Source organism: Bufo gargarizans, chromosome 1 (genome assembly GCF_014858855.1).
Source record: "Bufo gargarizans isolate SCDJY-AF-19 chromosome 1, ASM1485885v1, whole genome shotgun sequence".
Taxonomy (NCBI): Eukaryota; Metazoa; Chordata; class Amphibia; order Anura; family Bufonidae; genus Bufo; species Bufo gargarizans.
The window spans coordinates 256,379,320-256,406,258 of NC_058080.1; positions in this window are offsets into that span (position 1 = coordinate 256,379,320).

The following is a 26,939-nucleotide window of genomic DNA, read 5'->3' on the forward strand; positions in this document are numbered from 1 at the left end:
GCTGGGTCACCGGTATGGATTTAGTGACAGAATTAGACTTGGAAATGCACAGAAGCGTGTGTGTGAAGTTATTCTGAATGACCCTATGTGCACCTTCAATATTATATACCCTTTTAGGGATAGATTTCAAATAGCTCTGATATAGCAGAAACCACTAAATTATGAAATTGCTAAATTGGGAATTGTACTTCAACCCAGAACAAAAAATGTGCTTTGACGGACACTAAATATCTTGCCCAGCAACAACAGTACAGCGGTGGGTAACGAGAGATTTAGAGGGATTTAAATTTGAGGCCTAGTATTTAGGCGCTGGGTCACCGGTATGGATTTAGTGACAGAATTAGACTTGGAAATGCACAGAAGCGTGTGTGTGAAGTTATTCTGAATGACCCTATGTGCACCTTCAATATTATATACCCTTTTAGGGATAGATTTCAAATAGCTCTGATATAGCAGAAACCACTAAATTATGAAATTGCTAAATTGGGAATTGTACTTCAACCCAGAACAAAAAATGTGCTTTGACGGACACTAAATATCTTGCCCAGCAACAACAGTACAGCGGTGGGTAACGAGAGATTTAGAGGGATTTAAATTTGAGGCCTAGTATTTAGGCGCTGGGTCACCGGTATGGATTTAGTGACAGAATTAGACTTGGAAATGCACAGAAGCGTGTGTGTGAAGTTATTCTGAATGACCCAATGTGCACCTTCAATATTATATACCCTTTTTGGGATAGATTTCAAATAGCTCTGATATAGCAGAAACCACTAAATTATGAAATTGCTAAATTGGGAATTGTACTTCAACCCAGAACAAAAAATGTGCTTTGACGGACACTAAATATCTTGCCCAGCAACAACAGTACAGCGGTAACGAGAGATTTAGAGGGATTTAAATTTGAGGCCTAGTATTTAGGCGCTGGGTGACAGGTATGGGTTTAGTGACAGAATTAGACTTGGAAATACACAGTAGCGGGTGTGTGTGAAGTTATTCTGAATGACCCAATGTGCACCTTCAATATTATATACCCTTTTAGGGATAGATTCCAAATAGCTCTGATATAGCAGGAACCACTAAATTATGAAATTGCTAAATTGGGAATTGTACTTCAACCCAGAACAAAAAATGTGCTTTGACGGACACTAAATATCTTGCCCAGCAACAACAGTACAGCGGTAACGAGAGATTTAGAGGGATTTAAATTTGAGGCCTAGTATTTAGGCGCTGGGTGACAGGTATGGGTTTAGTGACAGAATTAGACTTGGAAATACACAGTAGCGGGTGTGTGTGAAGTTATTCTGAATGACCCAATGTGCACCTTCAATATTATATACCCTTTTTGGGATAGATTTCAAATAGCTCTGATATAGCAGGAACCACTAAATTATGAAATTGCTAAATTGGGAATTGTATTTCAACCCAGAACAAGAAATGTGCTTGAACGGACACTAAATAACTCGCCCAGCTACAGCACTAGGGACAGATTTAGCTGGATATAAATTTGAGGCCTAGTATTTAGGCGCTGGGTGACCGGTATGGATTTAGTGACAGAATTAGACTGGGATATGGCCAAAAAATAAACAGACTATTGCTGGTTAAATGCACTTGGTGTGACAGCTTCACCCTGATGTAGGCTTTAGCCAAAAAACAACCACACCATTGAGGGTTAAATGCACTTGGTGACAGGCGCAGCTTGCCCCTGATTTTGTATATGGCCAAAAAATGAACAGACTATTGCTGGTTAAATGCACTTGGTGTGACAGCTTCACCCTGATGTAGGCTTTAGCCAAAAAACAACCACACCATTGAGGGTTAAATGCACTTGGTGACAGGCGCAGCTTGCCCCTGATTTTGTATATGGCCAAAAAATGAACAGACTATTGCTGGTTAAATGCACTTGGTGTCACAGCTTCACCCTGATGTAGGCTTTAGCCAAAAAACAACCACACCATTGAGGGTTAAATGCACTTGGTGACAGGCGCAGCTTGCCCCTGATTTTGTATATGGCCAAAAAATGAACAGACTATTGCTGGTTAAATGCACTTGGTGTGACAGCTTCACCCTGATGTAGGCTTTAGCCAAAAAACAACCACACCATTGAGGGTTAAATGCACTTGGTCGCAGCTTGTGCTGGCGCACCACAAGACACAAAATGGCCGCCGATCACCCCAGAAAAATGAGACTGACAAACGGTCTGTGCAGCCTAAAAACAGTGAGCAATTGAGGATCAGCAGCTCAATGATCCACAGCTGCAGATCGATCAGTTAATCAAGTCCTTTGGAGGAGTTAATCTGCCTAATCTCGCCCTACTGTCGCAGCCGCAACCTCTCCCTACGCTAATCAGAGCAGAGTGACGGGCGGCGCTATGTGACTCCAGCTTAAATAGAGGCTGGGTCACATGGTGCTCTGGCCAATCACAGCCATGCCAATAGTAGGCATGGCTGTGATGGCCTCTTGGGGCAAGTAGTATGACGCTTGTTGATTGGCTGCTTTGCAGCCTTTCAAAAAGCGCCAAGAAAGCGTCACAAAAGCGCCAAGAAAGCGACGAACACCGAACCCGAACCCGGACTTTTACGAAAATGTCCGGGTTCGGGTCCGTGTCACGGACACCCCAAAATTCGGTACGAACCCGAACTATACAGTTCGAGTTCGCTCATCCCTACCCATGACACATCCATCAGGTTGTACAGGACAGCAAATTGAGATGTTTCAGCACATGGACATAGCCCCTACCTTATAAATAAACCTGATCTGGGCGCCATTTTACATTCAATCTTTTGCAATTGTAGGGAGAGGTGGCTGTGTGGAGCAGGGACAGACTGTTAGGGACACAAAACGCTAGCTAATAGGGCCACTTTTAAGGACTGGTAAAGCTATCGATAGGTGTGACATACTGAGGGGTGTAATATACTTATACTTTCGAATATAGAAAGTATATTATAGTGCAATTGTATTGTGCAGCTGTTGTGTGCGGTTCTGCTGCGATACCGCAGGTATATAGAGGGACAAACGCTATTGGAACAAATAATTTCGACTCGTGTGATTTACCAGTTGCCCCCCAAAAAAACTGATTGAGGCAGGGGTGTTATATACCAATAATATAAATTCTATATAGTGCATTTAGGTAGCGCAGAATTTGTCTGCGAATTTGCTGCGTTACCGCATCTACACAGAGTGGCAAACACTATTGGAACAAATAATTTCTACTGGTGTGATTAACCAGTTGCCCCCCCAAAAAATTGATTGAAGCAGGGGTGTTATATACCAATATAGGGCAGGTGCACCAGGCCGGAGCCTAAGTGGGAAGTTGCAGAAGGTGCGTGCTATTACGTCAAAGGACACCAGACTTGGTTGAGTGGCTCACTTAGCCTTCTGCTTCTGCACCCTCCTCATCCTCTCTATCTACACCCTCTTCACCCTCTGCTGAGATGGAGCAGCAGATAGGGAGGAGAAGGAGGAGAAGCAGGCAGAACTTACAGTGCACAGGAGGCAAAAAGTTATTTGCTGTCAGGTGAATGCCTATTGGCTAATTTTTGGGGCCTGTACTGGCCGACAATTAAATTTTTATCATGTGACCGCCTAATGTACCTCCAGCCACAGAATCCAAAGTTCTTTGCTGTCAGGTAATACCTATTGGCAAATTTTTAAGGCCTGTCCTAGCCGACAGTTACATATTTATCCTGTGACCGCTTAATGTCCCTCCAGCCACAGAATCCTACAAAGTTGTGTGCTGTCAGGTGAATGCCTATTGGCAAATTTTTGGGACATGAACTGGCCTACAGTTACATATTTATCCTGTGACCGCCTAATGTACCTCCACCCATAGAATCCCAAATTCTTTGCTGCCACAGAATCCAAAGTTCTGTGGCAAGGTAAATGCCTATTGGCTATTTTTTGGGGCCTGTACTGGCCTACAGTTACATATTTATCCTGTGACCGCCTAATGTACCTCCAGCCACAGAATCCCAAATTCTTTGCTGTCAGGTGAATGCCTATTGGCTAATTTTTGGGGCATATACTGGCCGACAGTTACATTTTTATCCTGTGACTGCCTAATGTGCCTCCAGCCACAGAATCCAAAGTTTTTTGCTGTCAGGTAAATACCTATTGGCTAATTTTTGTGGCCTGTACTGGCCGACAGTTACATATTTATCCTGTGACCGCCTGATGTATCTCCCACCACAGAATCCTAAATTCTTTGCCGTCAGGTGAACGCCTATTGGCTAATTTTTGTGGCCTGTACTTGCAGCACGCCAGACCTGCAGGGTATTGCGATTGTGAGGTCGCGGTTATGGGCAAGCGAGGGTTACTCACAGTTCTGTAGGCGAACCCTGGACAGGTATGCGGCAGTGAAGGAGAGGCTGGCACAAAGTTCCTCTGGGGCACACTCTGTATATAGGGACCAGGCCTGATGGTGGATGAGGTGCCCTGGATGTTGCAGGTGTTTTAAGTGCCTGGGGCAAGGTCCCTTTAAGGATCGTGACGCCAGTGCCTGTAACGGTGGCACACCGATTTCTAGTTGCAATAAGTGAGGTACACAGTTGGTATGGTGAACCAAACTTTGCTTTACTTGGAACAGTCCAACTTTATACAATAAGATGGTAATACAGTCCCTTGCATCAAATGCTTCACAAGCAGGCTTATTTCCAATACTGGCAGGTATACTCTTGCAAGATACTCGGAGGGTAATAGATTCCACGCTTCCCAGCCCAGGCTGCACTATTTCACAGTTATACTGGCTGGCTGTATTCCAAGGCTCATATGCCTAAATGCTGGCTCTTATCCTTGGCAAATAATCTTCCTCCCGTATTTATCCTTGCACTAGCTTTATAATTCCTCTGCCCTTCAGCTTACTTGAGTTTAGCTGGATACATTGCTTGGCTTGTGGAAAACTGTAGGTTTCTCCCAGGAGGCAAACTCTTCTACAGGGGTGTCTCTTCTGAGCTAAACATAGACTCAGGAATTTCAGGCTGACTAGGCTTCCCTTCTAGCCACCTGGACTCAGTGGCGGATCCAGAGCCTGGTCTCGGGAGGGGCACTTTCAGATTATTTTCTGTCCGCCGCCACAAAACAATGGTGCTTATAGAACAGTGTAGGCTATATGTGTATAACAAACATATTTCACATGAACACTCACAGTTACTTGGCCCTTCGGGATCTCGGACGCCACTTCCACACTTTGGCCAGGGGCTCGGCGGAGCTGATGTGTTTTATCCTAATGAGAATTTGGAGAAGGGGCAGAGGGATAGCAGAGGGATAGCAGAGCAGGGAGAGGATGGTGCTGCTACTAGGGGGTCATACCATGGGGGAGTAATAAAGCCCACCATAATGCCCCCCCAGTAGTAATAATTCTCCTTATAATGTGACAGTGCAAAAAATACCCCCTTGTAATGCCCCCAGTTGAGCTAATGTCCCCATAGTGCCCCCATAATGTGCCAGTATAAAATACCCCTATATAGTGCCCCTAGTAAATGACCCCATAGTCCTCCACACCCTCCTTCCTCCTAGTGCCCCCCATAATGTACCAGTATAAAATGCTCCAGTAGATGCCCTCAGTGTCCCCCATAATTTGCAAGTATAAAATACCCCTTCTTAGTGCCCCCCGTAGATGACCCCATAGTACTCCTCTCCCCCCTTCCCCATAGTACCCACCATAATGTGTCCCAGTATAAAATTGTACTGTACAGAGAGCCCATATAAAATACCCCTTCTTTGTGGCCTCAGTAGATGCCCCTATAGTGCCCCCAATCATGTGCCAGTAATAATAGCCCCCCTGTGCCAGTAATAGCAGCCCCCTGTGCCAGTAATAGCAGCCCCCCCGGTGCCAGTAATAACAGCCCCCAGTAATAAGAGCCCCTCTGTGCCAGTAATAACAGCCCCCAGTAATAAGAGCCCCTCTGTGCCAGTAATAGCAGCCCCTCTGAGCCAGTAATAAGAGCCTCCAGTAATAACAGCCCCCAGTAATAAGAGCCCCCCTTTGCCAGTAATAAGAGCCCCCCTTTGCCAGTAATAAGAGCCCCCCTTTGCCAGTAATAACGACCCCCCTTTGCCAGTAATAAGAGACCCCCCTTTGCCAGTAATAAGAGACCCCCCTTTGCCAGTAATAGCCCCCCCTTTGCCAGTAATAGCCCCCCCTTTGCCAGTAATAGCCCCACTTTGCCAGTAATAGCCCCCCTTTGCCAGTAATAGCCCCTCCCCCCCCCAGGTGCCAGTAAAAGCAATGTATATAATGAAGAAAAAAAAAAACCACACATACTTACCTCCATGTCAGCGATGCGATGCAGGCCTCTTCAGGCCTGTGTCCCACGCTGTATGGCTCAGGCGGCGTGATGACGTCATCACGCCGCCTGCGCCGGCCTCTGATAGGCTGCAGGCACTAGTCCGGCAACCTATCAGAGGAAGGGAAAGGGACACGCCTCTCCCTTCCCTGCCGCAGCACAGGCATCTGTATCGCTGTCCTGAGGACAGCGATACAGATGACTGGAGATGAGCGCTTCCACAATGGAAGCGCTCATCTCCCTGTGCCCCGCTGCCGCCGCCGCCGCCCGCCGCCAGCTCGGGGGGGGGGGGGGCAACGGGGCACTGCCTGGACTGCACTAACTCTTCCCTGCCTGGGCCTACCTATATATACTTAGGGCTCTCTAGCTCCCTTTAACATCTAGGAGGCTAAACTACACCCTAACAAGCCTGATACCCAGATAGCACAGGGAAATGAACATACAACATCACATTAATGCAATAGACATATTAACCCTTGTGTAGTGCCCACCTTTACCTAGTGGGACACTACATACTGGTCGACAGTTACATATTTATCCTGTGACCGCCTAATGCACCTCCAGCCACAGAATCCCAAATTCTTTGCTGCCACAGAATCCAAAGTTTTGTGGCAAGGTGAATGCCTATTGGCTATTTTTTGGGGCCTGTACTGGCCTACAGTTACATATTTATCCTGTGAATGCCTAATGTACCTCCAGCCACAGAATCCAAAGTTCTTTGCTGTCAGGTGAACGCCTATTGGCTAATTTTTGGGGCCTGCACTGGCCGACAGTTACATTTTTATCCTGTGACCGCCTAATGTACCTCCAGCCACAGAATCCAAAGTTCTTTGCTGTCAGGTGAATGCCTATTGGCTAATTTTTGGGGCCTGTACTGGCCTAAAGTTACATATTTATCCTGTGACCGCCTAATGTACCTCCAGACACAGAATCCCAAATTCTTTGCTGTCAGGTGAATGCCTATCGGCTAATTTTTGGGGCCTGTCCTGGCCGACAGTTACATATTTATCCTGTGAATGCCTAATGTACCTCTAGCCACAGAATCCAAAGTTTTTTGTGGTCAGGTATTGCCTATTGGCTAATTTTTTGGGCCTGTACTGGCCAACAGTTACATTTTTATCCTGTAACCGCCTAATGCACCTCCAGCCACAGAATCCTACAAAGTAGTGTGCTAGGTGAATGCCTACTGGCAAATTTTTGGGGCCTGTACTGGAGTGGCAAGTTCTCACAACAATACTTAGTGCACCAATCACTAATATCTCATGAGACCATATAAAATGTGAAGTTGTGTGTACCGCGAAAAAATAAATCGCATCATTAGGGATTTTCGCAAATTGCGCTTTTTTTAAACACTCGATCTTTATTGATTGTTATAACATGCATGTGAAATGTAATCAAATACACTGCTTTAATGTCAAATTACTTAGAGTGATCAGAAATTCTTGCTCAACGTTGCGAAAATTGTTGCCAACCATCTTTTCTGATCGCATCCAACTTCGGTCTGGTGGAAAACCAGTTGCTGTAGTAGGCCGCACCTATTTTGCGCATACGCATGGGCGAAAATTGCCAATATTTCCAATTTTTGAAAAAAATTATGAATGGAGATTGCAAATTCGAATAATACATCTGGTATGTCACTGTCCATGTTGTGGGACTATTTGTGCACTTCTAGTAAGTATTTGGTGGCTGCAAATAAGACCTGAAGGTATTCCAGGTTCGCCTGCCTTTAAAGTGAATGGGGCCCGCCGCAAACTTGCAGTTCGCAAACATTCTATTGCGTTTGCGCGATCGCATTTGCGAACCGTCCCAGCCGATGTTCGTCTATTACTATATACAAACTCCGGGTACTCCAACAAGTTCCGCATTTACAAAGAGAAAGATTCCTGAATAGAACCCCCAGAATGCTCCTCCATGCTAAGAGTTAGTGGGAAGATCATGTGGGACTTACTGCACCCAGTGATGGATAAGGGTTACCACCTCTATGTGGATAACTATTATACCAAGTTATATCCCTAAGTGCCAGAGGTACTGTGGCTTGCGGCAATCAGAGATGCCCCCCTAGATCCCTGGTAGGGCAACCACTGAGAATGAGTGAAACTAGGGCTCTCCTCCAGGCAGTGGCGTAGCGTGGGTTGCCAGCACCCAGGGCAAGCCAAGTATTGCGACCCCCCATCTGTGACCACGCCCCTTTTTACAAATAATGCAGTAGATGTCACCTGCAGTCCTATGTAACACCACAGATAACAAAGTGATAACTCTTTGAGTACAGATAATGTAGGAGATGGGTGTGAGGCCCCAGAATTCAGAACACGCACAGTGTGAGCTGAAGTCTGGGGCCGGGCTTAGGCAGTGTGGGCCAAATTCTATATCCACCCCACCCCCCCAAAAAAATGATATTTGGATGGACATAACATATATTGATATATACAGGAGAATACAGCACCATACCTGTTACATCCAGTGACATCTCTTGTGATATAGACTTTCCTCAGCGTCTTCATTCGGAGATAGGACTGCCATGATGCCTTCTTTCAGCCGCATCTCGTCTCTGCAGAGTTTCACAGATTTTTTTTTTAGATTCCTCACAGATAACAGACCTCCCCTCCCCCCGTAGTGCCCATAAGTATAATGCCCTCTGTATAATTATAATATTTAATGTCCCCTCTGTAGTATTATTATTATTATTGCCCCCTCTGTATTATTATTATTAATATTATAATGGCCCCCTCTGTAGTATTATAGTAATAATTATGGCCCCCTTCAGCCCCTCCAGCATGCAGTCCCATGTCAAATACATCACTCCCCCTGCTTTCAGTCCCTCCAGCATACAGTTCCATGTAAGATACAATGTTCCCCCTGCCTTCAGCCCCTGCAGCATACAGTCCCATGTAAGATACAACCTTCCCCCTGCCTTCAGCCCCCTCCAGCATACAGTCCCATGTAAAATACATCACTTCCCCTGCCTTCAACTCCTCCAGCATACAGTCCCATGTAAGATACATCACTCTCCTGCCTTCAGCCCCTCCAGCATATAGTCCCATGTGAGATACAACCTTTCCCCTGCCTTCAGCCCCTTCAGCATACAGTCCCATGTAAGACACATCACTTCCCTGCCTTCAGCCCCTCCAGCATACAGTCCCATGTGAAATACATCACTCCCCTCCTTGAGTCCCTCCAACATCTAGTCCCATGTAAAATATATTGAGGGGCATAGGCAATATTTGAATTTGTGATATTTCGCTAATTTATGGCCAAATATTCCCCATAAATTAGCAAATTCAAGAATTTGTGATCTCCAGTTATTGTTTACTTGATTGCGAAAATAAGCAATGTGATATATTCACGATAAATTCTCTATTAGAATATTCAACACTATTCGCGAATATGAATATATAGCACTATATTCTAAATATTGACGAATTCGCAAAGTGGCAATATTCACAGTTAAAATTCGCAATTCGAATATTCACGCTCAACACTAGTAAAATACAAAACTCCTCCTGCCTTCAGCCCCTCCAGCATACAGTCCCAGGTAAATAATCTCACCCCCCCCCCCCCCCACTTCAGACCCCTCTAACATACAGTCTCCAGTACAAGGATTAATCCTCCTCTCTTCAGCCCCTGCAAAAAGCCCCCCCAAGTAAAAAAAAACCTGTCAATATTCTCATCTACACAGTGACCAGCAGCCTCTGCTCCTCTCTCCACCAACGTGTTCTGTAGAATCTCCTGTAAATCTTGAGGCCCCACCCCCTGGATGATGAGCCTCTTCCCCTGACATCTTACCTGCCAGAAGCCACTCCATTCTACCCACTTCAGGAAGGAAGAACGGAGGCCATAGGCTCCCGTGGCCCTCATTGAAGTGCTTGCTGCCTGGCACCCACTGCAATTTTGCGCCCGGGGCAACGCTCCCCCCCACGCTACGCCACTGCCTCCATGAGAACATGCTGGTGGTTAAGTACAAGGACAAGAGGGACGTCCTTGTACTGGCCACCATTTATACTAACACCAGCTCCCCTGCTCCTGTATGAGGTACCACAACCACTACCCCCAAACCAGTTTGTAACCTGGACTACAACAGGCACATGGGAGGGGTGGATCTTTCAGATCAACTTCTGATACCCTACAGTGCCACACGAAAAATGAAAGTGTGGTACAAAAAGCTGGCCATACACATTGTACAGATGGCAATGTGCAATGCATACGTGCTATTTCAATCTGCAGGCCACACAGGAACTTTCCTTCAGTTCCAAGAGGTGGTTATCATGGCCCCAATTTTTCAAAGCCAGGCTGGGGAGGGTCCTAGTACTTCAGGAAGTCATGGTGCCCATGTTGTACCAGGGCAGCATTTTCCAGTCAAGTCCTCCAGAGAGCAAGGAAGGGAAGGACCCAAAAAAGATGCAGGGTGTGTTTCAAAAGGGGGATAAGGAAAGACACCATTTACCACTGTGAACCCTGCCCTGAAATACCTGGCCTGTGCACGCAGGAGTGTTTTAAAATCTACCACTTATCCATGGAGTATTAATTTAATTTCATCCATAGTGTACCCTGTAGTTTTACCACCGTATATCTCTGATTTAGTCCACATAGCTTACAGATTCCCTTTTCACCAACCACTACATATTCATTTCTGTGAAACATCTGTTAGGTCAAAAGTGCCCTTTCCACCCCTTAAAATGTTTGTACGGGGGTGCTCTTTCCAAAATGTGGTCACTTCTTGGGGTTTTTAATTTCTAGGGACCTCGGGAATTTTTGAACACGCGACATGGCACCTAAAATCCATGCCTGCTAGGCTACAAGCACATATGGGGTATTTCCTGAATGGGGAGAATATGGGGATCATATACTGTGGTGCATTGTCTCCTTTAACCCCTTGTGAAAGTGAAAAATTGGGGTCTGATAATAATTTTTCATTTACACAAACGTGTGCTTTGAAATCCTTTAACAAGTGTTTCTGCCTTCCGTGAGACACCTGTGAACTGAAAAGTACCCTGTCCACTACTTATATTACCACCACTTATATTCGTCTTTTTTTCCATCTGAAGTCATGATTCCTCCATGCTTAACTTAAGCAGGGAGGAATCATGACTTCAGATGGAAAAAAGACGAATATTCTAAAAAACTAATATATTCGATATAGTGCTATATATTTGTTTTCTAGAATATTCGTAATATTCTAAAACAAGAATATATAGCAATATAGTGAATATGATTTTTTTTTACAGTACACATGATCCCTCCCTGCTTCTAGCTTGTGGGCCAATGAGAAGGCTGCAATATCTTTCACTTTAGGAGTAGTGTTGATTGCAAATTTTCATAATGAGAATTTTCGTAATGTGAATTTTCATATTATAATTCGCTATATTGCTATATATTCTTGTTTTAGAATATTACGAATATTCTATAAAAACTAATATATATCAATATAGCGAATATTCTAAAAAAAATGAATATAGAGTAATTTTGCTAATATAGTGCTATAATCTTTTTTGTCTAATAGTAGTAATTTTTTTCTCATCTGAAGTTAAGATTGGAAAAAAATTACAACTATAAAAAAAAAGATTATAGCACTATATTAACTAAATTGTTCTACATTTGTTTTTTTCGAATATTCGCTATATTGCTATATATTCTTGTTTTAGAATATTATGAATATTCTAAAAAACGAATATATTTGTTTTTTAGAATATTCGTATTTTTTTTTTTAATCTGTATAGTTGTTCCACTTTGGCATACTCCTCCCTGACAAGCGTCCCCATCATCATGGGAAAGCCTGGGGGTTAAAATATACCATCGGATCTGAGTTTTCACGATCTCTTTGATTCTCATTACAAAAATTTGCATTATGAAAATTCTCATTACGAAAAATTTGCAATCAACACCACTCCTAAAGTCAAAGATACAAAGATATTGCAGCCTTCTCATTGGCCCACAAGCTAGAAGCAGGGAGGGATCATGTGTACTGATTGAAAAAAAATCTAGAATATTCAAAATTACGAATATATATCACTATATTCTAAATATTTGCGATTTCTAGAAGTGCCGATATTCGCAATAAAAATTTGCAATTTGAATATTCGTGATCAACACTATTCCTTGAGGGGTGTAGTTTCCAAAATTGGGTCACCTTTTGGGGGTTTCCACTGTAGAGCAACCTCAGGGTGTCTTTATATGCGACATAGCTCCCAATTACCATTCCAGCTAAATCTGCTCCTTCCACTCTGAAGCCTGCTGTGCGCCCATACATCAGTTTTTAAGCACATATGGGGTGTTTCTGTAAACTCCAGATTCAGGGTAATAGATTTTGAGTTTTGTTTAGCTGTTAACCGTTGATGTGTTGCTAAATAAATAGATTCAAATTTTAAATCTGCAAAAAAACAAGTGAAATTTTGACATTTCATTCCCATTTTCCTTAATTTTCATGGGGCACCTAAAGGGTTAAAAAAGTTTGGAAAATCAGTTTTGAATAGCTTGAGGGGTGTAGTTTCTAAAATGGGGTGATTTATGGATGTTTCTAATATGTAAGCCCCACAAAGTGACTTCATAACTGAACTTGTCCTTAAAAAATAGGGTTTTGAAAATTTTCTTAAAAATTTTAAGATTTGTTTCTAAGCCTTCTAACTTCCCAAAAAAATTCAATGTAATTTTCAAAATGATCCAAACATGAAGTAGACATATGGGGAATGAAAAGTAATACCTATTTTGGAGGTATTACTATCTATTATAAAAGTAGAGAAACTTAAATTTGCAAATTTGCTAATTTTTCTAAAATTTTTGTATTTTGTTATAGATAAAAATGAAATATTTTGACTCAAATTTACCACTGTCAGGAAGTACAATATGTGCCAAAAAAACAATCTCAGAATGGCCTGGATAATTAAAAGCTTTTTAAAGTTATTACTGCATAAAGTGACACATGTCAGATTTGCGAAAAAAGGCCTGGTCCTTAAGGTGAAAAATGGCGGGGTCCTGAAGGGGTTAAAGGGATTGTCTGGGACATAAAAACAAGCCTTTGCTAGTTAAAGTGCATAAAGCGTTAAATTTTGTAAATCCTGTTTGAAACCAGTTTTTGAGCACAGATCTCAGGGATCACATTACCTGGTCCTTTTTCTGACAATGATTCTTCAGTTTAAAGAGAGGTTGCCCAAGCCATAGAAGTCCTTTAAAAAAGAAATCAATTGCTGATGTTAATGTTATCATGACTTTTAAAAACAAAAAAAACCCTGAATGTTCACAAAACTAATAGAGAGCGTTGTTGAATGAAGTAATTTATGGGTACTGTACAATGTGAAATACAGGGGCTAATTCAAAACACTTGAATGTGCAAATACAATAGTCATAAGTGACATACAGAAGAAGAAAGAGTACTGCTCAATACAAGCTTACAAACTAGAGTGAATGAGGAGAACATCAGGTGGGTACAAGTGCAAACTCCCCTCTGCAAGAGGTTAAATTGTGAATGTCACTATATTTTATGCATTATATGTCCCATAGGCTGTATATGGAGAGAGCAGTGCAAGGGTCCCTAGTGGATAGGCAGGGCTGTTGAACTGGGACCTCTGCCTCTCAGATCCCTCCAGCTTTTACAAGTCACAACATGGGAGTTTGGAAATTGTCTAAGTGTACCTCCAACATACAGGTCCTTCTCAAAATATTAGCATATTGTGATAAAGTTCATTATTTTCTGTAATTTACTGATAAACATTAGACTTTCATATATTTTAGATTCATTACACACCAACTGAAGTAGTTCAAGCCTTTTATTGTTTTAATATTGATGATTTTGGCATACAGCTCATGAAAACCCAAATTTTCTATCTAAAAAAATTAGCATATTTCATCCGACCAATAAAAGAAAAGTGTTTTTAATACAAAAAAAGTCAACCTTCAAATAATTATGTTCAGTTATGCACTCAATACTTGGTCGGGAATCCTTTTGCAGAAATCACTGCTTCAATGCGGCGTGGCATGGAGGCAATCAGCCTGTGGCACTGCTGAGGTGTTATGGATGCCCAGGATGCTTCGATAGCGGCCTTAAGCTCATCCAGAGTGTTGGGTCTTGTGTCTCTCAACTTTCTCTTCCCAATATCCCACAGATTCTCTATGGGGTTCAGGTTAGGAGAGTTGGCAGGCCAATTGAGCACAGTAATACCATGGTCAGTAAACCATTTACCAGTGGTTTTGGCACTGTGAGCAGGTGCCAGGTCATGCTGAAAAATGAAATCTTCATCTCCATAAAGCTTTTCAGCAGATGGAAGCATGAAGTGCTCCAAAATCTCCTGATAGCTAGCTGCATTGACCCTGCCCTTGATAAAACACAGTGGACCAACACCAGCAGCTGACATGGCACCCCAGACCATCACTGACTGTGGGTACTTGACACTGGACTTCAGGCATTTTGGCATTTCCCTCTCCCCAGTCTTCCTCCAGACTCTGGCACCTTGATTTCCGAATGACATGCAACAGTCCAGTGCTGCTTCTCTGTAGCCCAGGTCAGGCGCTTCTGCCGCTGTTTCTGGTTCAAAAGTGGCTTGACCTGGGGAATGCGGCACCTGTAGCCCATTTCCTGCACACGCCTGTACAGGGTGGCTCTGGATGTTTCTACTCCAGACTCAGTCCACTGATTCCGCAGGTCCCCCAAGGTCTGGAATCGGTCCTTCTCCACAATCTTCCACAGGGTCCGGTCACCTCTTCTTGTTGTGCAGCGTTTTCTGCCACATTTTTTCCTTCCCACAGACTTCCCACTGAGGTGCCTTGATACAGCACTCTGGGAAACACAGATATTCCAAACACTATTAATATGAAACTAATAACAGACTGGTACAGAAGGGGAGGTTACCCTGCCTGTGAGTTCTTACAATCTACATGGGAAGAGGGAAGGATCCAGTAGGTGAGGTTAAAGCTGCTCATTTGGCTGTTTGGTTGCATCAGTCCCATTGCAGGTGGTAGGCTTTGCTGAAGAGGTGGAATTTCATGTTACTTTTGAAAGCTTGGATGCTGGTGGAGAATATGATGTGCTAGGGTAGGGAGTTCCAGAATAGGGGAGACGCACACGAAAAAGGTTGTACACGATTGTGTGAAGAACAGACGAAAATAAAAAAGGAACTCCTCAAAAGATCAGATATTACGTGTGGAGATGTATCTAGATCTAAGGAAAGGGCTTATATGTATCATTTTAAACTAAATTTGCTGGCTAATGTGGAGCCAGTGAAGGGATTGGCAGAGGGGAGGGGCACAGGAGACATGAGAGGAGAGGTGGATTAACTGGCAGGAGAGTTGAGAATAGATTGGAGGGGTTTGACAGGGTTTGATGGGAGGCCACAGAGTAGAATGTTGCAGTAGTCCAGGTGGGAGAGGATGAGGGCATGCACTAGCATTTTTGTAAACTCAGGGGTGAAGAAGGAATGAATACAAGAGATGTTTCTGAGTTGAAGGAGACAGGTGGAGGTAAGGGTTTGGATGTGTGGCTTGAAGGACAGGGCAGGAGCAAACATTACCTCCAGACAGTGGACCTATGAGACTGGAGAAAGTATGGTGCTGTTAACTGTATGGGGTAGGTCAGGAAGGGGGAAGGCTGAGTGACATGGTGGAAAGATGATGAATTTGGTTTTCTCTGTGTTGAGTTTTAAGAAGCAGAAAGAGAAGAATGAAGACATAGCTGACAGACACACTGGGATTCTGGATAGCAGGAAAGTGACATCTGGGTCAGAGAGCTAGATTTAAGTGTCATCACCATAGAGGTAGTATTGGACACCATGGGACTCTATTAGCGGATCTAGGCTGAATGTATAAATAGAGAAAACTAGGGAACCCAGGACAGAGCCTTGAGGGACACAGAGAGGGGGCATGATGAGGAGGTGATATATCAATTGAAACGCTGAAGGTTCTGTTGGTGAGGTAAGAGGAGATCCAGTAGAGGGCCAGGTCTTTGATGCCAAGGGTAGAGAGGGTTTGTAACAGGAGAGAGTGATCAACAGTCTCAAAGACAGAGGACAGGTCACGAAAGAGGAGCACAGAGTAATGATGTTTAACTTTATCAGGTAGCAGATCATTGACTGCTTTGGTTAAGGCTAATTCAGTGGAGTGATTGGGTTTTAAAAACTGGATTGTAGTGGATCAAAAAGTGATTTGGATGAGAGGTGAGAAGACAGTTCAAGATGGACATAGTGTTCTAGAAGTTTTGATGAGAACTGGAATAGTGAGATGGGGAGATAGCTGGATAAAACGGATGTGTTTATGGAAGGGCTCTTGAATATGGTCTTGATGGTTGCCTGTAGAAATGAGGAAGGCAAGAAAACAGTGGTTAGTGATAGGTTGAAGAGGTGGGAAAGGGCAGGGATAACTTTAGTGGTGAGGTTAGGGATAAGGTGGGATGGGATTGGGTAAAGGGCACAGGTGGTGAGGTGTGATTTAGAGATTTTCTCCAGTGATGGTGGTGAACTAGGTTATATAGTAAGAGCACTTAAGCAGTTGTGTAGAGGGATACTGATAAACTAAACATTATATAATACTGTTACTCAGGATGTCTACCCACTAAATGTTTTGCCTAGTGCCCTCCACCAATTGTAATACAGTCTTGAGTGTGCACATATTGTATGTATGCTTTAGTAGGGTTTTATGCTTATTTGTAACGGTGGGGAAAGCTTGAAAAGTAAGGAAAGGAGAGCATGGGTTGAGCAGAGGGTTATATTCAGAATGCATCATGAATCAGGCACTTGTACGTCAAAAGTATGGTCAGCAGGTAGTTTACCTTGTCGGCCAAACATGAGGTAGTAAGGTGTATACCCTGTGGAACAGTGAATGGTATTATTATAGGTATACATCAATTGAGGCAGAAGAGTAGGCCAATCATTCCTGGTAGCAGGTGGCACAACTCTAAGCATTTCTATTAGGGTGTGGTTAATTTTTTCACAAAGTCCATTACCTTGGGGATGGTAGGCTTGGATTTTCAGGCAATTGTAAAGTAAACAGAGTTGCAACTCAATGGCAGATCCCTGATCTGTAAGATTTATTTCTGGACATCCTTATGGTAACAGGAAATGTTTCCAGAAGGCATCTGCAGTTGTTTTACCGGTCAAATCCTTAACAGGTACGGCTACAACGAATTTGGTGTAGTGGTCAATGATGGTTATAGCGTATGTGTAGCTTGAGCGACTTGGTTCCAGCTTCACGTGGTCAATTGCAACGATCTCCAATGGTGTCTGGCTTACAATAGAATGTAAGGGTGCTCTTTGGTCATGCTTTTCACCTCGTCCAACAGTACAGGCGGAACACTATCGACACCACTTCTCAATGTCTCCTCGCATTCCAATCCAATAGAATCATCTACGGACGGTAGCTTCTGTCTTCTGCATGCCAAAGTGTCCTGATTTGTCATGGTACATCTCGAGAATGATGGTTGCATCCCGGAGGGGGATTAGGATTTGGTTTCCCTGTCATAGGTAACTGGATCCAGGCTTCTTCTCAATAGTAGGCCCTTCTGCAGGAAGAGTTGTTTCCAGTGTCTCCACAGCTTCAACACTTCTGAGTCTGCATTAGTGATGAGCAGCATAGGCAATATTCAAATTCGTGATATTTTGAAAATTTTGGGCCAAATATTTGCCATAAATTCTCAAATTCGAGAATTCGTGATCTCCAGTCATTGTTTACTTGATTGAGAAAATCTGCAATGTAATATATTCGTGATAAATTTGCGATTAGAATATTCAAAACTATTTGTGAATACGAATATATAGCACTATATTCTAAATATTTGAGAATTCTCAAAGTGGCGATATTCGCGATTAAAATTCGCGATTCGAATATTCGTGCACAACACTAGTCTGCATTTCATCGAACTCTGCTTTATGACTGAAGTTCGATCCATCTCTCCTTTTCAATCTGAGATTCTGGATTGTTCTGTAGATGGGGATTTAGGACTCTTTTGTTTTTGACGGAGAGGATGTCTTGTTGGTCGAAATTTTTGTAGAAATTAGGCATCTCCCCTTTTCCCCAGACATCTATGTGTGCAGTAGGATCTTCCTTGGTAGGCAGGCGAGATAAGGCATCAGCACTCTCGTTGGACTTGCCTGTTCTGTATTTTTCAGTGAAGTTGTAGTTAGCAAGATGTGAGGTCCATCTTTGTTCTAAGGTAGCTAGCTTGGCTGTATTGAGATGCGCCAATCGGTTGTTATCGGTAAAAGCTATGAAGGGAGTTGCTGCAAGGTAGTCCTTAAATTTTTCGGCGACAGCCCACACAAGTGTGAGGAGCTCTAACTTGAAAGAGCTGTAGTTCCTGTCATTCTTTTCAGCCCCTCTCACGGATCTACTAGAGTAAGCAATCACTCTTTCGCGTCCTTCCTGCATTTGGGACAGAACAGCTCCCAGGCCTTTCTGGCTGGCATCAGTGTAGAGATAGAATGGCTGTTTGTAATCTGGATATCCCAAGACAGGTGGTTCGTCAGCTTCTTTTTCAGGAGCTGGAAGGCAATTTCCCTGTCTCCATTCCACTCCACAGGTATCTGAGTCTTCTGATACTTCTTTGGATGTCCTCTTAGGAGTTCCTGAATTTGCTCAGCAATCTTGGTGAAGTGAGGGATGAAGCGTCTGTAGTACCCTGCAAAACTAAGGAAACTTCTCACCTCCTTTACTGTGGTAGGAGTAGGCCAATTCTGGACTGCAGCTAACTTTTCCGGATCTGGTTTAACACCTTCCGCACTGATAACATGTCCCAAGTACTTAACTTTTGGCTTCAACAGGTAGAACTTATATGGTTTGATCTTGAGTCCATGTTTAATGAGGACTTGGAAGACTTCTGCAAGTGTTTCAAGTGGACTTCGTAGGATTTGGGATAAATAATGACATCGTCCAGATAGAGTAGGACAGTCTTGACGTTTCTATGGCCTAAACAGCGTTCCATTAGTCGTTGAAACGTTCCTTGTGCATTACAAAGTGCAAAGGGCATGTAATTAAATTTGAATAGGCCCATGGGGGTGGTAAAAGCTGTTTTCTCTTGGTCTTCAGGAGCCATGGGTACCTGCCAGTATCCACTGGTCAGATCAAGAGTAGACAAATAGGCTGATCCCCCCAGTGCTGTCAGGGATTCTTAAATTCTGGGTAAGGGATAGGCATCCTTGTGGGTGATTTGATTAAGTTTTTTGTAGTCCACACAGAACCTGATGTTACCATCATTTTTCCAGACAAGAACTAGCAGCGCAGCCCATGGACTATGGCTGTCTTGGATAATATTGGAATCCTTCACCTCCCGGATCATTTGTTTCACAGATTGGTACATCGTTGTTGGTATAGGCCGGTACCTTTCTTTTATTGGAGGGTGAGAGCCGGTAGGGATAGTGTGTTTGATTCCACGGACTTCCCCATAATCCATAGAGTGCTTACTGAAGGCTTGATGATGTTCCTTCACGATGTTCAAAACGCCTTCAATTTGGTTTTTGGGGGTAGAGCTGTCTCCCACATTGAGTTCTTTACACCAAGATGCAGGCGGAGTACTGGAGCCCTGCGTAGATTGTTCTACTTTAATTGCAGGCACGCTGATGACATCCTGGAAAGAAATTTGCAATAACTGAGCAACAGGATAGTGTTTAGTGAGGGTAATGTGGTGATCATTCAAGTTTAGGAGACGGACAGGCACTTTACTTTGGGAAACAGTCACTAAGCTCCTCACGGCTCTGACTAGAGGATGATCATCTAGCACGAAGGGCTATACCATGGTTTGGTAGTCTTGACCTTGAATTCCCAGGGCGGCACAGCACCATATGAGTGTCTCTGTATTTGGTTTAAGGATCACAGGTTGGTTCCCTCGGATGCGGACACAGCAGATTTCCCCTTTCTCATTGGCGAATTTCTGTTGTGTGCTTAACACACGGATAGCCTGTTGTATGACCCTTTTGGAGGCAGGTGAAGCAGTAGGCATAGATTGGCATAAAGGAAATTCATTCCTAGGATTACTGAAGAGCCCCATCTTCGTCTCCATCTTGTACAACAATAATACCTTGTCGAGGTAGGGTGGCTTCTCCTACCTGCAGAGTTGGCTCCCAATAACCAAGTATTGACACGGGTTTCCCGTTGCTGGCTGTAAGATCCAACCAGGATTCTGGCGGTTGCGTAAGTTGACTCTGGTCCCAGTATTTATCAAATGCAGGCCGTTGACTGGTAGTGACCTGAGACCCGGTGTCCAGTAGGGTGACAAAGGGAACTCTGTTAATTCAGATTGCCACTTCCGGACGGTATCCTACATATCTGGGCATCGAGCTAGGATCTTGTGGACCTACTGGTTTACCTCTCGAGGGGCGGTCCTTAGCCTCGAGGGTTTCTCTTTTAACTGCCAGCACATTGTTTGCATATGCCCTGACTTGGTGCAAATAGATCGCCTACGCACGTTGGAGTGGCTATTTGGGCGCCCGCCAGGGCCTCTGGGATATATATCTTTGTAGACAGGAGGGAAAAGTTCTCTTCGTACGGGTGCTTCATACTCCAATAATAAAGACTTCTACCACTGTTCTAATTTCTGACACACCTTCTCCAGGCTTTTTGTCAAGAAGTTAACCTGTTCTGTCAAGGCTGCTACAGCATCAGGGACCAGAGTTTGAGCTGCCTGACTGGCTACAGGACAACACGTGGAAGGGGTAGCAGGATTATGGACAGGAGTTTCAGCAAATTTAGCAGGTTATGGCTGTGGACTCTTTCCCAGAATGCTAATCGCTAGCTCTTTAAAGTCCAGGAAGATGACACTTGGGTGTTGTGCAGCTAACATTGTCAACTGGGTTGTCAGTGTTAACACATTCAATTAATTGCTCTTTCAAAGTTTTGTCTTGGTTCTCTGCCCCACAGCTCTAAGAGCTTCTTGTAAATACAATGCAAAGTCTCTGAGTGACTCACCAGTTTGTTGTTTCTTGCTGAAGAACCTCATTTTGACCTCTGACACGGTCTTGGGTTCGAAGGTGGTGTAGAGCAGGCATGGCCAACCTGAGGCTCTCCAGCTGTTGCAAAACTACAACTCCCAGCATGCTCAGACTGCCTACAGCTATCAGCCTGCAGCAGTGCATGGTGAGAGTTGTAGTTTTACAACAGCTGGAGAGCCACAGGTTGGCCACGCCTGGTGTAGAGTGTCTCGAAGATCTGTCCGAGTGTTCTCCTTTCAGAGCTGGGCCAGGACTTCACCTCCCAGAGTGAGGCTCCCTCTAGTTGCGCTTAGGAGTATTTCCATTTTCTGCTCTGTGGAGACAGGGTACAACCTGAACAAGGTATACATTTTCTCTTTAAAGTCTCTTAGGGTGTGAGCTTCCCCAGAGTATCGGGGAACCAAGGGGCCCCAAAGTAGCAGGGCATGGTTAGTGGCATCATGCTGGCTGTGGTGCACTGGAGCCAGCTGCGGCTGCTGCAGGGGATCCGCTGAGGTCAGGCTGCACAGCTTCTTCCTGAGCAGACATAGCAATGACAGTTTATTTAAATGCTGCAGGCTAAATTTTAATTTATACAGTTTTTAAAGGGGGTTGCTATAGGCAACCATTGCAGGTGTATGGCCCTTTAAGATGAGCGGTGCAGACGGGAGATACTATTGAGGGAAACTCTTATTAAATGCCCCCTTGTTACTGATGGAGGATTTTCACAGGCTGAGGAGTAAGGTCGGGACCTTTACTTGCGTTTAGCCCCGTGGAGGTTGGCTGACAATGCAACGGTCCTCCTCTCTCTTGAACGCATGCCAGATCTCACGATCCATGAGCGTATGTCACACACAAGTCCCGTGCGCGGTGCCTCTCTTCAACGCGATCCACAGCCAGAAGGGGCGGTGCTACACTCTGCATACAGCTCGGCCTCTCCGGACCGCTACAGGAGTGGTAGGCGGCACTCTGACTTATTCTTTTGCATATGGGGAGGTGCACCAACTCTTTCCGCTCTGAGAGGTGGTGTAACTTAGTTTTTCCTGCCAGGCTGCTCGGTGATCGTGCAGCAAACAACTACAAGTCCTTTAGGCGGCCATTTTAAATGCAAAACAGTCCATTCAAATAGAGCAAGCAGAGCTATTGACTTTTTTGCAGTTGTAAAAATGCGGTTTTGTAGTAGAAGTGTAGCGCAATACATGCAGACAGTCTCTAAGCAGCCTAAGCAGTCCTTTGGCCCAATAAAAGCAATCAAACAGTTGGGGCTCATTCGCAAAAGGCAGTCAATAATGGCGCAAATCCTGTTTACACAGTTCATTAAAGGCACAAAGGAATGAATTGTGTTCGTGGTGACGCCAATTTATTTTATGCAGTATGCCAGACCAACAGGGGAATTATATGTGAGGTCACGGTGTGAGCATTAGGTGGGCCAAGGTAAATACAGTTCTGGTTACTCACCATTACGTCGTCCCTGGGCAGGCCTGCACAAGTGATGAGGAGAACGGCACAGGAATTCTCTGGGGCGCACTCTGGTGTAAGGGACACAGGCCAGATGGTGGTTTGAGGTGCCCTTGATGGTCTGTATTAATGTGCCTATGGCAAGGTCCCTTGTAGTCGTGACGCCAGTACCTTTTATGGTGGTACAACCATTTACTGTAGTGTTAACTGAGGAATTGGAGACTGAGACAAGGATGGTGCAATCTAACTTATAACTTTTACTGAACGTTGCTCCTGGTAATGGTTACATCCAAGTATAAAACAGTCTCTAGTACATCCAGATATCAAATACAATCTCTTTAAGAGGGACAGGGGTAAAGCTGCAAGAGGTCCACTGCTCACAGGTGTGATGTCTTTCTCTGAGGCTATTAATGATATAAGTTTTATGCTTACAGGTAGAGGACATCTACGCTGGTCCCTGTTATCCCAGTGCAGGTTAGTGAGGCTGCCGGAGGCCGGTAAATCCTTCACTTTTAACTCCAAAGGTCCTAATGTAGTGTACGGGAGAGTAATACCCCGTCACTACAGAAGGGTCACTTGGGTATTGTCGTTCCCCCTGTATTTAAGGGGAGGTTGGTATAAAACATCTTATAATGTCATGCTATGTATTTTCCTGTTACTGTGAAACGTGCATTTGCAGGCCGGCTAGGGTGTAGTTCCAGCTCTGAGTCACTAGAGGGAGCTAGGGAACCCTAGGTTATATAAGGCCCAGTCAGGAAGTAGTAGCAGGAGTCAGACAGTGGGAGCAGAGGTCAGAAATGATCCTGTGTCTGAGAGAAGGCCAGGCTATGGGCCTGTGAGAGCATAGCAGGCCTGAAGCCTGTCGGCTAGGAGAGGGTAGTAAAGGCCCTGTAACCGGGTTCCGGATCCAAGGAAAAGGTTCCCCTCCTGAGTCATCATCCGTTTAGCTGAAGCAGCATAAGCAAGTCACCAGCCAAGACACAGATTACCACAGAGGCCGATCAGATAAAGCAAGAGGTACTCAAGATAACAGAGGAGGTACTAGATAAGGACAGCTTCAAGGGTACGCCAGATAAAGGGCATTAGACCTTGGAGAGAAAGTCACATGTGTCAGGACCAGTCAGGAATAGTGTGCAAGCCGCCTGTACTGCATCTCCTGCAATCAACACTCTGTATTATACATTGCTAAGACCGGCCATTCTGTAATTCCCAAGAACCACCTGTATCTGTATGGAAAACCAACCGTCTTTCATGGAACTGTGCTCTACCTGTGTCCATGTATTATCCTGACTGATATTCAGTAAAAGTTCCAGTTTTTGTTGGCTATCCTGTGCTTGCTTCATTCTTTTACCATACCCTACACGGCGTGTCACCGTTTAATTGACACTGGCGTCACGAACTGTTCAATACCTGCCTGTTCCAGTATTTGCCCCAATTGAAGACGACAGTGGATCCCAGGTTAGTGGTCAATCTGCACTACAAAGCCCAGCATACACTACTGACCCCCTGGGACACTGCATCGCGCTTTTTGGCGTCACGAACAGGATTCGCATACTTCTGAAGTGCAGAGAAGTGTGAACTGTGTGCTTTAAATATTCCACCACCGTATTACAAAGACTGCAACCTTTATTCCTAACTTGTGGATTACAATTGTGCCTGGGAGGAATCAGAGACGCTGTACTGTGTTGCGCTACCCCCAGAGAGAAAATCGCATTTGTGGACTGTGTTTTATTGGACTTTTCATCATCCTGCTTGCTGTCAGTGAATTGCGGCATCAGGACCCTTAAAATGGCCGCCGACGCCATGAGGCTTTTTACTGCGCCATCAGGATGTGCAGAGGCGCGAAGATTTGGCGCCGAAACCTTCCCAGAAGAAGGAGGAGACGATTGCCCTGGAGCGCCACCCACCTTGAGGAGTGATGACGTGGCTGAGTTCCTTGGTGAGTTATGCCTGGGAGGCGGGCCTCAGATTGAGATAGACCGGCCCCGTGTGTGGGAGGAGTCAGTGTCGACTCTGCAGCCAGTGCGTGAAGAGATGGCGTACGCGGAAGAGCCGGAGTTCGATACCACGTGCACCGAGGCCTCGTGCGAGTGGGGCGCCACTCCTCCGGACTTTCCTGAGTTGGGGCCATGGGACCCTCTAGCCTGGACGGCCACCCCCTGGGCCCAGGCCATGGACTTAAGTATCACCCGACCTGAGTCCCCACCGATCCGTCGCCGGCACGCAGAATGGCCGGCTATTATGGAGGAGTTGAGAGCCGCGGTGGCGAAAAAGAACACCAGCCGGAAAAAGCGGTTTGAAGAGATGGCCAAGTCCATACAAGGAGACTCCTTTCCGGGTAAGCCCCAGCTAGAAAGGCGCCGCGGGATCGTGGTGTCCTTTGATAAGGAAAAAGGCTACGGGTTTATCCAGGAGTTGGGGACTGGCCGGGACTTCTATGTAAACCGGCGATCGGTAAAGCGGCATTACCTCCCGGAGCACCTCCATAATCTGACTATGGGAGAGATCGTGGAGTACACCCCCGCCGAAAGTCTAAGGGGCCCCTACGCCACCGCAGTGACTCGCCCGAAGGCGCCGGCTGAGAACTGGGACTCTGGGAAAGAGAGGTCAGAACCAGTTGAGACAGAGAGAGCGCACGTGGAACAGGCCCGAACCACCCATCTGCATAGCCAGGCGTACCTCAGTCCCGACGTTTTCTGGGAGCCCATCGTGCTGCAGGGGCTGGAGGAGCGATATCCCCCTCCGGATGCGGTGAGACGTGAGGAAGAGAAGGAGCGGCAGGACAGCTGCCGGCGAGCCGAGGAAGGTGCTGAGGCCCGGCGCCAAGCAGCAGCTGCCATTGTTACCCCAGCGGCCACAACCCCTGAACCTCCGGTAGCTCCGACCACCTGCACTAAAGCGGAACTAGAGGCCCTACGCAAGAGGGTGTATTGGGTGGCGGACCTCGGCTGCGCAGGAGGCGTGCGGTGGTTTCCGTTTCCGAGGACGGAGGCCGAAATGGAGGCCGTGAAAGACAAGCCTCCCCCTCTAAAAATTGTCAGGGGAGACGGGTTCCAAATGTGGCCGGCCTTGCCAGAAGAATTGCTGCAGGTTCCCTACATTGACTCGTCATCCGAGGAAGAACATGATACTCGTCTGTGAGTACTCCTGCCCTCATGTCCATCTCCTTAATGGCCGTTTTGTCCCTCCAGTTGGCAGAGCTGGTCTAGCTCGCTGCCAGTTACCCACGGCCGGTGGCATCCTAGTTGAATAATGTGCCACTGTGTACCACTGCTTCCAGCTGCCCTTGTTATGTTTGGGACATCCGGTTTGCTGCTATTATCCCAGTTGTGCCTTAAAGTGTTGCACCATTTTACCCCTTTTTACCCCCATTTCAGGTTGAAAAGACATTTTTATGTCAGCACTATTTTAAAGGGTAAGCAGGACTTGCCAGGATAACAAGGCCCTGGTATTGTCAGAGTCCTGTATTGTCATTTTATATATGTGCTGCTGACAGTATTTAATAACCGGTTTTCTTATTCAAGTATATGTGCCCAGAGATGGACTTCCTATGTGCAAGCCTCTGAGAGGTTAATTTTATTATGGACTTATTTATTGTCATGGACTATCCTGGTTCTTTCAACATCCGCTGTGCCAGGTCAGCGCCCCCGTTCCACTCACTATCCTGTGAAAAAGAGAACGACGCCCCTTGTCACCAGACTTCACCTTTGCCAATTGGGTCTGATAAGAGTGTAAATGACATATATGTATGCATGCATGTGTCTTCCTCTATTTCAGGTCATGATTCCAGTTGGGCGGGCCCTGATGGAGTACGAGGTCGTACTCAGCTTAAAGCAGCGGGGTATGTAGTGTACGGGAGAGTAATACCCCGTCACTACAGAAGGGTCACTTGGGTATTGTCGTTCCCCCTGTATTTAAGGGGAGGTTGGTATAAAACATCTTATAATGTCATGCTATGTATTTTCCTGTTACTGTGAAACGTGCATTTGCAGGCCGGCTAGGGTGTAGTTCCAGCTCTGAGTCACTAGAGGGAGCTAGGGAACCCTAGGTTATATAAGGCCCAGTCAGGAAGTAGTAGCAGGAGTCAGACAGTGGGAGCAGAGGTCAGAAATGATCCTGTGTCTGAGAGAAGGCCAGGCTATGGGCCTGTGAGAGCATAGCAGGCCTGAAGCCTGTCGGCTAGGAGAGGGTAGTAAAGGCCCTGTAACCGGGTTCCGGATCCAAGGAAAAGGTTCCCCTCCTGAGTCATCATCCGTCATCATCCGTCTAGCATAAGCAAGTCACCAGCCAAGACACAGATTACCACAGAGGCCGATCAGATAAA